Consider the following 19,303-nt stretch of genomic DNA (forward strand, 5'->3'; position numbering starts at 1 on the left):
TCAGGCCATGGATTTGTACGTGGTTTGTTGGGTTTAAAAAATTTAGATGTTGGCTAAAATTGAGAAGTGGTTTCACGGTCTTTGGTTGTCGGAGGAAGCCGTATGAACAAAAGTTTGGCGACTGCTCAGTCTGCGCGCGAGGAGGAGGAAGGCGTCTGGTTCAGAGCTTCGTTCTCACTCCTCAGGCAATGGTTTTGGATGAGGTCTGAAGGGTTTGAACCCCATAGATGTTGGATAGGATTGAGAAGTGGTTTCACGGAAAAATATGTCCGGAGTAGGGAGAACGATCGGATTTACGGCAGCCGCTCAGGGCTGGACGCGAGCTGGGAGAACAGCCTGTTGCAGGGCTTCGTTCTCCTTCCTCGAACCACCGTTTGGGCTGATTTTTAGCTTGATGGAAACGTCTTGATGTTAGCTAAGTGCTAGAAGTGGTTTCATGGTCAAATATTGTCTGATCAGAGAGAAAGAAAGGAATTAGTACAGCTGCACGGAGTTGGTTCTGTGCAGAAATATGCTTGGGTTAAGTTTTGAACTTCTGGGTTTTATTTCGGGCTGGGCTTGGGCTGGGTGGTCCGGGTCGGGTCTGGGTTGTCATGGATCGGGTCAGTAGGGTCCGGGTCTGGGTTAGGTGGGCCGGGCTTGGGTATTTTAATTTTTAAGTAATTAAGAGTTTAATTGGTTTTTGCGCCAATTAATTAGAAATAAAATTATTTGGACCTCCAAATAATTTTATTTGGGCCTTAAATATTTATTTAAGTTAGCCCAATGATTTTTATGGGTTTGGGAGCCCATGGAAATTTTTGGGTCAGTCAGTGGATTTTGGGCCAGTCTAGAGTTTTATTGGGCTTAAGTTAAGTAATTGGGCTTAAATATTTTATTTAGGTCAAGTTAAGTTTAATTAAGTTATTTGGGCTAAAATATGATTATTGGATTTTATTTAAGTTTAATGGGCTTAGAGTGAGTGATCAGCAGTCTGGACCAACCCATGAAAATTAACTAAGTCCGGAATATATATTTAATTCTTTTTTTTATGCATGAAGTTTATTTTAAGTATAAGTATATTTATTATTAAAATTAGTTAAATATATATTACGGACATATTTTAAGTGCATGCATACATGAAATATTTTATGATGTGTTTATGATTAAGAATTGAGCATGAAAATTTTTTTTATGGAAATTGAAGTGATGTGACAACATAGAAGTGGTTTTACCACTGACACAGAGGTAGTTCTACTACCGGCATAGAAGTGGTTTTACCACTGGCACAGAGGTAGTTTACTACCAGCATAGAGGTGAATTTATCCACCGCCACGTACGATGGTTCTTTAGACTGATCAGTCGGCACAGTTATTAGTCACATTCATGGATATGACCATACTCAGTTTTTATGATTATGACATGCTCAATTATGTTATGTATGATTAGTTATGATGTATGTACGACTGATGATGAATAATTTTTATGATGCATTTATTTTAAGATCATGCATGCATGTCCACGTAAGTTATATGTATTAGTATGATTATGTGATGCATTATTTTAAACCTCGTTATCAAGTATTAGACATGTTGAGCCTCTAGGCTCATTACGCTTATATGGTGCAGGTGAGTATGATGATGTCTATGTAGCTCCTACCGGTGGAGAGGACGTATGAGCGAGCATGGCAGTGGACCCCGTGACCGTTGCAGTTATTTAGATTATTGCATTGAGTTTTGAAACATTTTTAAGGATTTATTTATTTAATATTTTTTTTAGGTTACTTAAGAAAAGTATGTTATTTTTATATACATATATGTATGGGCGTATATGTATAGTATTATTTAAAAAAAAAAAAAGTTTTTCCGCATTTATTAGTAGTAGATGTTTCAATAGTGGGTTGGGGTAATATATAATATTAGTTAGTGGGGCCAAACCCCAACACTTGGATATAGCCACGTTTTTTTTGTAGCCATGGAGGGTCCATCCTGTTGGTGGCCAGGTAGAGGCATGGAAGAGGGTTCATAGGACCGGGTGTTGTGGTCGGATCGAAGGTTAGGAGGATTGGTGTGTGCCTGGTTAAGATCGGGGTCTATAGTGCACAGTTTAGGGTTCTTTGGAAGGATGGATCGGGCAGGGGCTAGGGGTCATGGCTGGGTCTGAACCATGACAGGTTAGGACCGCCCAGACGTGGGCTACGTCTGGGCGGTGGTGCTCCGATTAGGGGAGGCCGGAGCAGGGCGGCAGCAGCCAGGTAGTGGCTGTTGTTCACGGCCGAGGGCAGCTGGGATAGGGGGTGTCGGGTTGGGGGTTCTGGGTGGGTTCCGGGTCGGGTCTGGAGTCTGGGTCGGGCCAGGTTGGTCCGGGTTTGGGATAGGTGGGTCGGGCTCGGGTATTTTATTTTCTAAGTAATTAAGGATTTAAGTGTTATTTGGACCAAAATATTTAATTAGAAAATTATTTGTGTGACGATCCGAGTTCTAATCTCTCAATAAACATTAATCAACAATAATAGACAAGTATCAATGTCTAAACAAAAGAATAAAAAATTTTTTTTTTTTTTTTTTAAAATAGATTGCCCTGCGCACGCGCGGGCATCACCCCTCGTGCGCGCGTCGGCCAATGAGACCGAGGTCTCAAGAGCTGGCTCGCGCGCGCGCGAGTACTTGCTCGCCCGTGCGCCGGCCACTGCACCAGAAAAATTGCTCAGCTGCTGTCAAAAATAGTTCTTCAAGTATTTCCATCCAAGATCAACTCAAATAAGGATTTATTCATGATCTAATCCATAGCAACATCTAACATGCATTCTAACATGCTATACAGTGGATACCATTAGATCATAATAAGCCTTACAATCATAATAATCAAGACTTTCCAAAATATGCAAGACACATTGCTATATAACAAGATCAATATACTTCATGGTGTTTTAAAGATTTACATCAAATCTCAAATCCTATAAACATCAACAAGACAACAAATAGATCATTTACAAGTCTTGATACAAGTATCTAAAACATGCTCATGTTTAGAATTCAACTCTACAACATGACAGCTCACTCAACCATCTAACTCGGATCATCACACTATATCTCTTCAACCCTTGTTCTTCAAGATTGCCTTTGTTTTGCTCCATTTCCTCCTATTACCATGACACATACAACATAACAATAGCCGGATAACTCCGGTGAGAAATATATTTCCCAGTAAAAGCAACTAAACATGCATATCAAACATATATCAAGATCATGATATAAAAGTAAATACAATGCATGTTTTCAAAACAAGGTTCATTTCATCATTCGTCGGTTGGGATCCCGAGAAGTAGATATCATAACTAATCCACCGACTCTCCCGCTCGAGGTGGGGTTACTTATCTTTCTTCTCTAAACTTTGAAGCAATCATATATGTAAATCAGACGCTAGGCTAAAACAACCACCCAGGCCATACAGATACGATTCCTCAAATCGTCTATTCGAACGTTTTCGTTCATTTCAAAATCAAGGAATAAGTCTTTCAAGATGAATGCAATATATATCATCATCAAGGCATTCATTATATCAAGAACTTATTCAACAACTCAAATGAAAGCACATAAGAGCAAATAAACAAGCAAGTATGTGATTTAGGGGAAACTCGATACAAACCATCTCGAGTTGTATTCCCAATCAAATAGTAGTACACTTTTACCTTCGTATTTCGTCTGTTCTGAATTCTTCAACCTCAAAACATGCACATAAATCTTTGTTCAATTCATTCTTTTCAGAATCGATTCGAAATCATCAGCACATCTTCAATCAAATCATTTCAAACCTCAAGCGAACTTCCTCGGTTCACAATTCGACTTCTTGAGTTGCTTGAGTTCGTAGCATGTCTGAAATATAAAGATTGCATCTAACAAAATCAGTATACAATCCCAAGATCATTGGCTCAATCTTAGACTATCAATATGGCTTCAAAACATAACCGAGCATCGTAGCGATTGTAAATCGGGAATCGTTACGGTATCGAATTCATTTCGAACTTATTTAACCTCAATCCAATTCATACATCCATTCCAAATCAATACTACATCGTTCGAATCTTCATATCAGTAGCTAAACATATCAATATCAGCTGGACATCATAACAAGTTTATTCATTCATCCATATTCGATCCGGTTTCGAAAATAAACGATACAACACGTCAAGAACAAAATCAAAACTCAAAGTACTGATCTCTGCCATATATCGATCTTCAAAACATATCGAAAGGATCAAATACTTACATCAAATCGAATTACTTGTCTCAAGGATTCCAGAACATCTTTCGGAATCAAAATCGGACGCACGAATCAAAAGTTACGGCGATTTGAAAAATCAAAATCACAAGAAAAAGGAAGAGGTTTCGACCTCTGTTCTAACTTTCTGAAACCTTTTTGCTTCAAACACGTTTCATTCTGATTAAATTGGATAGATATTGCATAAATTGCAATTTAGTCCCTGAAGTCTTCAGTAATTGCAATTCAGTCCTCGGCCGTCGTTTTAATTCAATTTCAATCCAAAATAATTTAAGAATATTAGAATTTAAATCAAAACTCTAAATATTCCCAAATTAAATATACTCGGATTAAAATTAATTAAATTCGAATTAATTAAATAATCCGGCCTTTTGCACTTTAGCCCTTCAAATGTCAGTATGTGCAAATCAGTCCCTGATCGAGTTATATCTTCCAAATTCATCTTCTTTAATTTCCGAAACATGGAATTTAATCTTAAATCCCATAAATATTCAAATCGAATATTTATTCTTTTAATTTAAGAATTCTCGGAATTTAATTCTCAAAATCTGTTGGAGAACGCGGCGATCAGATCAATCAGAATTGATACCCGGTGCAGCAGAAGTTTAAAAATTTTATATGGAACAATTCCATAATGGGTATCAAAACTTTACGATTAAATTGTGTGTGTAAAAATTAAATAACAATTATAAATTTTTACCTCCAATCTCGAATCGAGATTATGGACACCAACAGATTGCTCTGCTCTTGTTGTATATCCCTGGAACTGATGGACGAACTGTTCTTCAATCAGGTCCACGAACGGATATTTAATCCCTCTGATAGATTGGACTAGAAAATCTATCAGAAGTTTCTACGAAGAGAATTAACGAATTTGATCCGTTAAACCAGACTGTAATTCAAAATTCACAGACTGGATTTTTCCGAGCAGAGGGGAGGGGGGCGGCGGCCACACTTAAGAAAAATAGGGTTTTTTTCGAAAATAATTTTGTGACCTATTGTGTGTAATTTCTGTACTGCAATAACTTATTTATAATGTAGGCCGCTAACAGCTTAGGGCCCATTAGTCATAAGTTCAAGCCCGACAAGCAAAGCCCGCATGTTCAGAAATTAATATAAAATTCATCGTGACTCTGATTGATAAACCGATTTCACCAATGTGCACAGAAACCATTTCTGCACCTTTTAAAGTCAAGATAAATTTTTCTGAATTCGAATTCAGTGGTTTCCAAAAATGCCCATCCCTATATCATTTTAGGAAATCTTACTCCTCTACTCTTAAATAAGAAGTCCAACTTCTTTGTTCATTAAATTTAACTCTTTAAATTTAACTATCTCAACGGGGATTAAAAATCCATTACTCTGTGTGATCCTCAATAGTTCAGGGATACAGCTAGCCGTGGGCTCACAACTCCTTGTGACTCGGAACAACAATTTCCGACTTGCCCATCGAATCATGGTAAGAGCGCCTAGCAACATCGCCCCATGATTCCCTAGGTATCACTGATAGTGCCTGCAAGAACCAATAGATTTTGGTTAGCGTACAGTACGGTCCCTTCATCCATATATCCCGATCGAATCAACAACCATTGGTAAATCGAGAGTCATTCGAGATTCGATAACTATGCAATACATCTTGAAGATCAAATAGTGACATCGCATGTGCTACTAAGAAACCATTTCTTAAAACACATCATGTACTCTGGCCAGAGATTCGTCACACTAATATCTCCTCAGATCGCATAGGATATCCACACTCGCAAGTATGTGGTGAATCCTTGACAACAAAGCATCGACTCCTATATGTGTTGTAACTGTACCCAATCCCGACACCTGATGACCCCAATAGAGTCGGTAAACAAGTCAAAGCACAGTACTAGCATATAGAGTCTCAATGATGTTTCAAGTAGTAAGGACTAATGGTGTACAACCAAAACCGCGGACTTTATCCACTCGATAAGTGATAACCACTTGAAAAGTTCGGATAGGGTAGTTCGATCATTCATCATATGAATATCCATTTGCATGCTTCGAACATCTCTATGTTCCCTACCAATGAAACGTGGTATTCTGCATCGCAAATGCTAGTCTCAAACTCGAGCGATCCTTATCCTTATTATCGGACGGCTCAATCGACTAGGAACAGTTTAGAATATACAGTGACTATAAGATGTGTTTCATGATAGACATCCCCATGTTCTACCACATCTTACATACACTATAGTATATTCAAGGTCTTTATCAAAACAACAATAGTATATCACAATATAACAATATGAAGAAAGATAAAGTCATTGCCATTAATAAAAGTGTAAATTATATAAAACAAAAGATTGTTTATACAAAGAGTCATCAAAGCCCTTAGCCACAAGTTGGCTCACCGGGCACCCACTCTTTCAAAATCCGCATATTTTCAAATTAAATATTTTCAGCTCGGAAATTAAATCTATCATTTCCATAACTTCTCAAATCAATATTAGCCCATAATATGGAATTTAATTCTCAAATCCCATAATTAAGAATTTAATATTTTCGGGCCTTACAATTCCTCCCCTCTAAGAAATGATTTCGTCCTCGAAATCGTAGTCAAGCCAAAGATCAAGTCTGATAGACTGAATGATTATCTGAAGTTATTCTCACTTCAATTCAGTTAACTCTAATCTGTTCAGTTGTACTCTAAGTACTGAAAAGAATTCTCTCTGAGTTGTTTCTATTCTAAATTAAGAATCTATCGAATAGTCGACTTATCTCAAATTTTTTTTTCATTCTTCCTCTTGTCTGATTCAAGTACACAGAAGGAATCTATCAATACGTTCTTAATTTAGATACGTGAAACAAGTCAGCTTCATTGTATCAAGTTGGAAAGAATAAATCTTTTCCATCATCAATTCCATCTGATATCTTATTCAATGAAGTTCAATATTCAACTTCATATTCTGAATCTGTAAATGAAATTCTGCTTTTTCTTTATTCTGAATTGAATGATGTTTCAAGAATAACTTTTCCGCTTAACTAATCAGTTTCAGCTTCACAAGTTATATCTATCATTCAATTACTAATTCTGGTTCTTCTTTTTCGTTTTCATTTCATACAGATTTATCGTCAAATTCGTTGTGTATCTCGAATCAACTCCGATCGGATATCGACAAATTATGTCTGATCTGATGTCATATACCTCGGTAATATCATTACAACACAAGAAATCGGAGTTCTTTTCATCATATTATCATATCATTATCTCAAAATCGGCTCAATAGCTATTACAGGAATTATAATCCTCAAGTGGCAACATATCAAATCAAATAATACCGAATCAGGTATTAAAGTTCTGAGAATATCCTCAATATTTGGAAAATCGACTCAGATAATCCATCAATCGAATTCAACTCTCAGAATATCAGTCAATCAATCGATGCCACATTCTGTTCAATAAATCTAAAGTCTTAATTCGGACAATAGATTTTAATCATTCCTGTACTTTCATCATATCTCTATCTTCTTCACGGATCTGAATGGATAGCTGTTCGTCACATCTCATACAGAGTATTCTGCCAAATTCTGATTAGTCTATTCGGACTATCAATTAATCAGCGTATAATATGTTGTAGTCACAGATTTCAAAGTATTCAGAACTGTTGATAATCGGTCTCACAAATTCGATTCATCATCTCTGACTATTTTTCTCATTCATTTCTCAAAAAGTACTCAAAGTCTTCGGATCTTCTGTAGTAAAATTAATAGTAAACCCAATGTTTCAATCTAAAACATTATTTCCTGGCTTACTGTTCATCTTGCAATGAATCTAATCACAATTCAATGATTTGTTCATACAAACAGATCATCGTATACAGTAATGTTCATCAGTCTGTTCATAACTACCACCTGTTTACCTCATCTATACTGTTTCATCACGGTAGTTGTTGCAAAATATTCTTTCAAATCATAATCTCGTTTCAATATTTGGAGTTTTCAAACTAACATTGAACTCATCTGATCAACGATTTTCAACTTCATCGGAAAATCTCTGTACGTTTAACTTCACAAACGTACTAATTCTGTTACTACTATTTGCTTTATCAAAAGATAAAACAATTATCAAATGAATATTGAATTCATTGTTGTGCAATTTTTCAATTTCTGATATCTCTTTTCGGAAATATCAGGCACAATCAAATAATCAATCATAATATAATTCATTCATTTGGATCTGAGGCTTCAATTCATATCTCAATCTGGCATTCTGTACTGAATTCTAATCACTTCAGTTTACTTTCTGTGTTGCTTTCATCTTCTGAACAATTTTGCCTTACTTCCAATCGAAAAAATCATTCTGATTGGTGTTATATTCATCTGAATATTCAAATCAGAATACACAGAAATCTAAAATCAATTCATCGGATGCCTATTTTATTCCTTATTCCTATCTCCAAATACCGAAAAATCATATCATCTAACCCAAAACTCATGGATCATATTTAAATTCTCCTATCAGTTACGAGTCATTATCTTAAAATACGCTGAAATATCATCAAAGGATCAATAATTCTCAAAATCAAAAGAAATAAATCAAGATTGAGAAAATCCCTCAATCAAGGTCATCCAAAATCGAATCTTCTGGATAACAAACTCTGCAAAGTGAAAACAACTCACTTGCATCACATAAATCAGAATGAGTAAATCAACACAGGCTCTAAACGAAAGCAATGTGCCATGAGAGCCAATCAATATTAAATCATTCAAGAATTATATCTCCAGTTGATGTAATCGATTCAGCATAATCAAAGAAAAGACTCATCTGTAAATGATTGTTATATCATCATCTATCTTCTAAACCTCAAGATTAATATCAAATTCATAATCTCAACAAGTCGGTAATTCATAAATTCTTCAATTCCTTATTGAATTCCAGTTCCCAACTTAAACTAAAGTCAAAAATCTTACTGGAACATATCTGTAATCTCTATTCAGTAGCGTACTTATCAATGCTAATTTAGATCTTGAACATATCTCGTGCATCGAATATACTGATTTCGGAATATTTCTATAATCAAACATCATATATCAAACCGAAATCACAGAATCTTAATTCGAGATTCTATATCATATCATCATATTCATATGCATATCATGTTCTTGTTGATCTAATTTTTTTTCGCTTTTTATCATCATACTGATTGGTTAAATCACAAAATCCAGTGATTCAATAATCTGCAACTATCACTAATCAGTACTTAGGTAAATTCTCATATGAACAATATCATGTTCAGTTTTAGTTCATCGAAGCAATAGTTCTATTCTTCAGTTCAATTCACAAAATCTCTTTTCTGATACAGAGGTAATCATATAATAAGCTTTCAGCTATCATATATCTATTGCACCACTAATAAACAGGTCAAAACAAAATAAATCTGTTACCTGAAATTTCATTTTCAGGTGAAATTTCATTCTGATCCTCTGTATACTTCTGGAATTTATTCATTGAATAAATTTTAACACATCTGTCTGACTTGTCCTTACACTGTTTGTTCAGATATCTTTCTCCACAAAAAGTGTAATAATTTCTAATATACTCTGCATTCAGAATCAGACTAATTCATCTAGATTCGCTAGAGTTAGAGATTTCTTCTCATATCATTCACCTCATATCTGTTCTAAAATAAAAATTGTAGATAGAGTTGTGAGTATCTCACATACTCTTTCATGTCTACAATTTCATTCTCCTAACTCATCATTCAGCTTCAATTCTTTTAGACAAGGCTATGTCTTTAAACAAAATGTTTCAATCATCAACATTTATTCAGACATAATCCGCAGATTCAAGACATTAAATAATTCACTCAATCTTGAGCTTTTCATCATCTACAATTCGAAGAATTGTAATAGGCTTGAAAATTCTAATAAGGCATTCCTCAAATTCAGAAGATTCAACTTCTACAGGGTATATTTTTCTTTCTCATCATTTCTATCTGTTGTGGCAAAGAACTATAAACAAAATTCTGTTCTAAGCACTTACCAACAATCAACATACCTCTGCCTTCTTATCATTTCTTTATCAAAATCCACCAGCTGGTTGCTAGGTTTCGAAGTTGGTATTCAATCACTCTGATCCGATATTCATCTGAATCTTCCCGGTATTTGAACAACTGATCAAGTTCTTCAAACCAACTGTTACCTACAACATCATCTATTCATTTGCTGATATTCTGTTCTGTTCCATCAGAGATAACTTCATTCAGCTGAGTAATACCGTTCTGTTCTGTTCAATCTGACCATAACATTCTATTCAGTCTGGCCATATGATTCTGTCAGTCTGGGGTGCTTACGTCACCCAAAGAATACTGTTCTATTCAGTTATGGGTGCTTACATCACCCGGTAAAAATCTTATAACAAAACGGTAAAAATTTCAAAAATTTACAAATCAGTAAATCAGGCAATTGAATTTCAAATATAGATCATGCTCACATGCAATTTATCAAATCATCGAATTATCAATTCAAGTAATGCATAATTATGCAATACAATACATGCATGTGACTCAATCTTCCCCGCTCAGCTTCTATCTCAATCCAAGAACTTACGCTCTGATACCACCTGTTGTGACGATCCGAGTTCTAATCTCTCAATAAACATTAATCAACAATAATAGACAAGTATCAATGTCTAAACAAAAGAATAAATTTTTTTTTTTTTTAAAATAGATTGCCCTGTGCACGCGCGGGCATCACCCCTCGCGCGCGCGCCGGCCAATGAGACCGAGGTCTCAAGAGCTGGCTCGCGCGCGCGCGAGTACTTGCTCGCCCGTGCGCCGGCCACTGCACCAGAAAAATTGCTCAGCTGCTGTCAAAAATAGTTCTTCAAGTATTTCCATCCAAGATCAACTCAAACAAGGATTTATTCATGATCTAATCCATAGCAACATCTAACATGCATTCTAACATGCTATACAATGGATACCATTAGATCATAACAAGCCTTACAATCATAATAATCAAGACTTTCCAAAATATGCAAGACATATTGCTATATAACAAGATCAATATACTTCATGGTGTTTTAAGGATTTACATCAAATCTCAAATCCTATAAACATCAACAAGACAACAAATAGATCATTTACAAGTCTTGATACAAGTATCTAAAACATGCTCATGTTTAGAATTCAACTCTACAACATGACAGCTCACTCAACCATCTAACTCGGATCATCACACTATATCTCTTCAACCCTTGTTCTTCAAGATTGCCTTTGTTTTGCTCCATTCCCTCCTATTGCCATGACACATACAACATAACAATAGCCGGATAACTCCGGTGAGAAATATATTTTCCAGTAAAAGCAACTAAACATGCATATCAAACATATATCAAGATCATGATATAAAAGTAAATACAATGCATGTTTTCAAAACAAGATTCATTTCATCATTCGTCGGTTGGGATCCCGAGAAGTAGATATCATAACTAATCCACCGACTCTCCCGCTCGAGGTGGGGTTACTTATCTTTCTTCTCTAGACTTTGAAGCAATCATATATGTAAATCAGACGCTAGGTTAAAACAACCACCCAGGCCATACATATACGATTCCTCAAATCGTCTATTCGAACGTTTCCGTTCATTTCAAAATCAAGGAATAAGTCTTTCAAGATGAATGCAATATATATCATCATCAAGGCATTCATTATATCAAGAACTTATTCAACAACTCAAATGAAAGCACATAAGAGCAAATAAACAAGCAAGTATGTGATTTAGGGGAAACTCGATACAAACCATCTCGAGTTGTATTCCCAATCAAACAGTAGTACACTTTTACCTTCGTATTTCGTCTGTTCTGAATTCTTCAACCTCAAAACATGCACATCAATCTTTGTTCAATTCATTCTTTTCAGAATCGATTCGAAATCATCAGCACATCTTCAATCAAATCATTTCAAACCTCAAGCGAACTTCCTCGGTTCACAATTCGACTTCTTGAGTTGCTTGAGTTCGTAGCATGTCTGAAATATAAAGATTGAATCTAACAAAATCAGTATACAATCCCAAGATCATTGGCTCAATCTTAGACTATCAATATGGCTTCAAAACATAACCGAGCATCGTAGCGATTGTAAATCGGGAATCGTTACGGTATCGAATTCATTTCGAACTTATTTAACCTCAATCCAATTCATACATCCATTCCAAATCAATACTACATCGTTCGAATCTTCATATCAGTAGCTAAACATATCAATATCAGCTGGACATCATAACAAGTTTATTCATTCATCTATATTCGATCCGGTTTCGAAAATAAACGATACAACACGTCAAGAACAAAATCAAAACTCAAAGTACTGATATCTGCCACATATCGATCTTCAAAACATATCGAAAGGATCAAATACTTACATCAAATCGAAGTACTTGTCTCAAGGATTCCAGAACATCTTTCGGAATCGAAATCGGACGCACGAATCAAAAGTTACGGCGATTTGAAAAATCAAAATCACAATAAAAAGGAAGAGGTTTCGACCTCTGTTCTAACTTTCTGAAACCTTTTTGCTTCAAACACGTTTCATTCTGATTAAATTGGATAGATATTGCATAAATTGCAATTTAGTCCCTGAAGTCTTCAGTAATTGCAATTCAGTCCTCAGCCGTCGTTTTAATTCAATTTCAATTCAAAATAATTTAAGAATATTATAATTTAAATCAAAACTCTAAATATTCCCAAATTAAATATACTCGGATTAAAATTAATTAAATTCGAATTAATTAAATAATCCGAACTTTTGCACTTTAGCCCTTCAAATGTCAGTATGTGCAAATCAGTCCCTGATCGAGTTATATCTTCCAAATTCATCTTCTTTAATTTTCGAAACATGGAATTTAATCTTAAATCCCATAAATATTCAAATCGAATATTTATTCTTTTAATTTAAGAATTCTCGGAATTTAATTCTCAAAATCCGCATATTCTCAAATTAAATATTTTCAGCTCGGAAATTAAATCTATCATTTCCATAACTTCTCAAATCAATATTAGCCCATAATATGGAATTTAATTCTCAAATCCCATAATTAAGAATTTAATATTTTTGGGCCTTACAATTTGGGCCTCCAAATAATTTTATTTGGGTCTCAAATAATTTATTTAAGTTAGCCCAATGATTTTTATGGGCTTGGCAGTCCATGGGAATTTTTAGGCCAGTCTAGGAATTTATTGGGTTTTAATTAAGTTAATGGACTTAAATATTTTTATTTAGGTCTAGTTTAGTTTAATTAAGATATTTGGGCTAAAATGTGATTTTTGGGCATAGTTTAAGTTAATGGGCTTAAATGTTTTAATTAGGCCCATTTTATGATTTAGGGATTTTATTTATGAATTAATTAGCAATTGGGCTTTTATTTAATTAATGGGTCACATTAACATTTAATGGGCTTAGAGTGAGTAATCAGCAGTCTGGACCAACCCATGAAAATTACTAAGTCCGGAATATATATTTAATTTATTTTATGCATGAAAGTATTTTAAGCATAAGTCTATTATTTATTATGAAAATCAATTAAATATATATTACGGACATATTTTCAGTGCATGCATTCATGAAATTTTACATGTTATGATTATGATAATTGTTGAGCTATAAAATATTTTATGATGGAAATTGAAGTACATTATCCACTATTTAAGTTAAGAGGTAGTTTACTACTAGCAAGAGGTGATTTATCACCGCCACGTACGTTGGTTCAAGAGACTGATCAGTCGGCACAGATTTAGTCACACTTACTGATAGGACCATAGACTGTTTCAAAATATCATGCTCAACTATATTAAGTATGCTTATGATGTCAAGTTATGCTTATGTTTAAGAATCAGGATCAGTGATGTTTATGTCAGGATTATGAAATATTTTTATTCATGCATGCATGTACACGTATATGTATTAGTATGATTATGTGATGCATTATTTTAACCCTTGTTATAAAGGATTAGACATGTTGAGCCTCTAGGCTCACTACGCTTATATGGTGCAGGTGAGCGTGATGATTCTTTTGTAGCTCCTACTGGTGGTGGGGACCTATGAGTTCGTTGGCAGTGAACCTCGTGACCGTCGCAGTAGAGAGTTATTTTGTTTTGAGATATTTTATCAGGATTTTTAAAACAAGTTTCAAATCTTTATTTATGATTAATTTCGCATACATGAGTTATGGATTTTGGAGTTACATATTACAATTATTATTGCATGTCTCGAGATTTTTATTTATTAATGTTTATTTTTATTTATTTAAGTTATTGCTAAAATAATTTATTTGTAGTATTATTTTTCATGTTTTTACATACATGTATGGGCGTATATGTATAGTTATTATTTAATAAAAAAGTTTTTCGCATTTTATTAGTCTGGGTCGTTTCAGTTGGTATTAGAGCGCGGTTCTTGGAGGGTGTCTATCTGCCACGTGAAGCTCAAAAATCCCACTACCGGTCTGTAAGTTTTAAATGTTTATTATGATTTATCAGGAGCATATGTTATGACTTAAGACTTTATGTTAGCAAAGTTTTAAAATACTTAATTATGCATTGCGATTTACGTGAAGAATGTGTTGTGATGCAGTATGCCCCAAGACATGTTATACGACAGGTTGACCATAAGGAATTTCGAATTTGGGAATTCGGTTTTATTTTGTTAAAACTAAGTTTGATATTTATGATATATGGGTTGTCATTAGGGGTGATCACGGTGCGGTTTGGCGGTTTTTCATAAGAAATTCAAACCGAATTGCCAATTGTGGTTCGGTTATATTATAATTTTTTTGTTGCGGTTTTATATGTAAAATCGTTTTTGTGGTTTTTGGCGATTTTAAGTGGTTGCGGTCGGTTTGCGGTTTTTTTAATGATAGGTAAAATGAAAAAAAAAATAAAGCTATTCAAATTATTAGAATAATGAATGAAAACTATAATAAACAAAATAAAACTAAATAAAATAACAATCATGCGACAAAATAAAGTTAATCAACTATAATATGTTTAGGCAAGTTGATGATTAATATTTGTATAGAGAAGTAGTAAATAGATTATGAAGAGAGAAAGCGGGGAAATTTTTTGAAGAAGAGTTGGGAGAGAAGAGAGTGGAGACGGTATAGGATCGAATCTATTATGTATAATATATATACAATGTTCTATAAATATAACCCTAGTTAAATACCACTATACACGGCGGTGCGGTGCGGGGCGGTTTGGGCCAAAAATTATAACCGAACCATAGCGGCGGGGCGGTTTTTATTTTTTTTTAAAACCGCGGTTATTTCAAAAAATGAAAAACGACGTTGCGGGGCCGTGCGGGGTGGTCGGTTCGGGCGGTTTTTGAAAAAAATGTGATCACCCCTAGTTGTCACTTGAATTTTTGTAGTAAATTATTGATTTTAAGTTAGAATGATTTCATTGGTAAATTATTGGGTTTGTGATGGTAAGAGGTAGCGGGCCCTATCTAAGAAATTTTTATGAAGGTATAGCGAAAGATAGAACAATAAAGGTAAATTCCGGTAAGAGGTATTAAGTTTATGTGATAGCAATAGAATTATTGCTTGAGGCGAGAGTAGGATTCCTCGCAAGAATGATTAATCGAGGGTTGTATCATTTTCTTCTTTGGTGAATTTAAAATGTTACTTTATAAAGGCTAGTATATATTTTTGGGAATTAAGTCCTCATGTATCAAATTATGCTAGTTGGGTTCACAGATATCATATTGTCATTCATTTAACTATTAAGATTTTTCCTTTGGCGAAGAATTCATGATTTTCTTGGATATGACACTTGTACCATAAGGTTATAGTTTGATGGTTTGGATTTTAAGTTTGTACTCTTAATTATATGAAGTATAAATTGATGATAAGTATGTTTTGTATTAGGTTCTTGAATCTTTGAGAATAAGAATAATCGTGGAGTTAGTTTGATAAAGAATTGGATAATCTTTGATAAGATTTAAGGGTTCGCATGGTTGATGTTACCAAATAAGTTGTATTGGGTTTGACGTTCAAGTCACCACGTTTAAATAAATAGATTTGGGAACTTGTTAGCCTGACTTATAGATGTTGTGTTGACCAAATGATGAAGGTGTAAATTTTTATAGGCTTGTGTAATTGGTCAGGTGTGGTATAACACAATTGTTATAAATTTTGGTTTCGATGTCAAGTATAATATATATGGGGACCTCGGGTGCTAATCTCCATTCGTATTGGTCATTAATATTAATAACAATCCAACAAAGAAGTAAGCAAGAAATAAATTTTTTTTTTCACATATGAGCGCGGATGCGCCCGGGGACAGCGCGGGTGCGCCCGGAGTGGCAGAAACTTTTCTTCAACAGGGCGCGGGTGATCCCGGGGACAGCGCGGGTGCGCCCAGACGGCCAGAAAACTTTCCAACATAACTTCTTTTGCTGTCAAAGCTTGGCCTCAATCCGACTCATCAAAAATCAACTCCAAAATAGAGTTTATCAATTCTAAAACATGCATATATACATGTAGAAAATCTCAAGAATCAAATCATGCATTTATTACATTAAACGAATAACATAAAAGCATGAAATGATAAGCTACACTAAGTCTCAAAAGTGAGCTTCTAAATCACAAGTTTCATGTCCTGATCGATGCTATCTAAATACCATTCTTCAGCTTAAAACCCGAGTCCACACATGCTAAGTCTCGCTCTCGAGCTATCAACGTCACCTCAGACTAGCTCCTGACTCATCTGTTGCAATGCACACATACAAAACAAAGCAACAGCCGGATAAATTCCGGTGAGAAAACATTCCCAGTATAATCGACATATAAATGCGTTACATAAACTCATATCGAATCTAAAGATAATCGACTCAACAATAGAGTAAACAACGCATATCTCGCTCAGGAATTGATTCTTATATCATCGATGCCATCAAGATTCGTAACCAATCTTGACATGAATATCCATCTATCGTAGTCATTCTGAACTAGAAAATAAGGTCTCCTCAGACCTTGGCATAGAATCAATTCGTATCATCATCGTATCATAATCATATAAACTCAAACTCAAAGATCCACTACCTGAGATGGATCGACAACATCGAAATCAAATCAAAACATAAACAAGTATGTGGTTTTTGCAGGACAACTCAAGAATAGTCGTTCTTGAGTTTCAAATCCCTGACTCGCAATGTCGTCATTATACCTTCGTATTTCTTCGGTTTTGAACACTTCAAATCTGAAACATAGCATCAAAACATTCATATCAAACTTCATGCTATTCAATCATTTCAGAATCGAATCAAAATCAACAATATATCTTCAATCAACATCACGTCAAACCTCACTTCTTCTTCTTCGGTTCGAATTCAACGTTCTTGAGTCGTTAGCCTTCCAACCTAGTCTGAAATGGAAGAATAAAATTTCTACAACATCAATAACATCTCCAATAACGTCTCAGCTTAATCATCGGCTCGCAAAACGGTCTCAAAATATTAATCGACGACGTAGCGATTGAAAATCGGTAACCGACGACATATCAAAATCAATTCTGTAGCGACCCATCCCGGATCCACTACCTAATCAGAGATAAGAGCATAATAAAACATGCATTAAATAACATCGCTGCGAAAGACCTAAATATAAAAAGACCGGCGGAATACAACCGGTTAAACAGATTCGATCATACAACCCAATCGAATAACTTTAAATAAAACCTACAGCTAATCCTGCTGTCTTCAAGGTCACTGATTTCTCCAAGCTCCTGGTGCTCAAACCCTGCACCTAAATCTGCCCCGTCGAATAGGGTGTCCAGATATACAGAAAAGACTGAACGTGAGCTCTAAGCTCAATACGCAAATACGGATAAACATACAAATATGATGCATGAAAATGACAGGGTATCCATATCTGGGATAACTGTATACAAACTGCTCAGACTAGCGCCTGGAATATAAGCTCGTCACATCGGGGTAGCTAACCACTGTGTGCGACCACTCATTCCCAAATCCCGGACGCGGACCGCGGAGTCCTCTAGATATCAGTACCTAAGGGTACTCAATATCAAACGTCCTAACAGGGCTGAGCAACCCTAACTGGCTCATCTCGAAAGATATACAGATGTACAGGCACAAGATGACATGCACATGCCGCATAACAATAATAACATGCAAACACATAAATGCAACATATAAGCATGCATATCCGCTGGCAATCTCAGTCAGTACTTACGTACCTTTCTAAGGCAGTCCTAGTAGTCCCACTCTAGGTTCCAAGCCTATCATCAAGTCTACAATGCAAATACCCATGCATCATTCAATAAGCGCTAAAAGCCTTAACTAAGCTATTGCATACTCCTAAATAATTTAAGGAGACCATAGCTATACCTGCGTCCGTCGTCAGCCCACTGATGGCGACTATCCCGCAACTAGGGGCACACCCCTGCTGCAGCTCCACAGCCTCGAGCACTGCTCCGCTAAACGAGTACTGCTCAGCTACTATGTCAGACACTGTCTGACTATGCTAAAATATATTCTCTACTCCAACTCTAAAATAAGAGTACCCAAAGCCCTAAAATAGAGCTACTAGGCGAAGGAGAGGAACTCGGAATTGGCAAGAAATGAGGAGCTCGGACCTCATATTTATAGGCATCGATCGGAAGCTCCGTTCCTCGATCGGAAGCTCCGTTCGTTTAGATCGGAAGCTCCGTTCCCCGATCGGAAGTTCCGTTCGCTACGTGTCAATTCGGTCCACATGCAACCACACACCTGTCACCGACAGCCATCGGAAGCTCCGATCCTGATCGGACGTTCCAATCTCCCTGCTTCCGATGTGGTTCTGAACTCACCAAGATCGGAGGCTCCGATCCTGGATCGGTGGTTCCGATCCCACTCGAGTCATGAAACCCTCTAAGCCATTTTCGAGTGTCCTGGATCCATTTCTGGAATCCGTTAACCCTTCTGGAATTTCCTTAATCATGTTTTACTTAATCCCGAGATGATTATACGATTTAATTACTCATTACTCATTAGTTTTGGATACGGGCCACTACATT

This window comes from Henckelia pumila, chromosome 4 (genome assembly GCF_033568475.1).
Source record: "Henckelia pumila isolate YLH828 chromosome 4, ASM3356847v2, whole genome shotgun sequence".
Taxonomy (NCBI): domain Eukaryota; kingdom Viridiplantae; phylum Streptophyta; class Magnoliopsida; order Lamiales; family Gesneriaceae; genus Henckelia; species Henckelia pumila.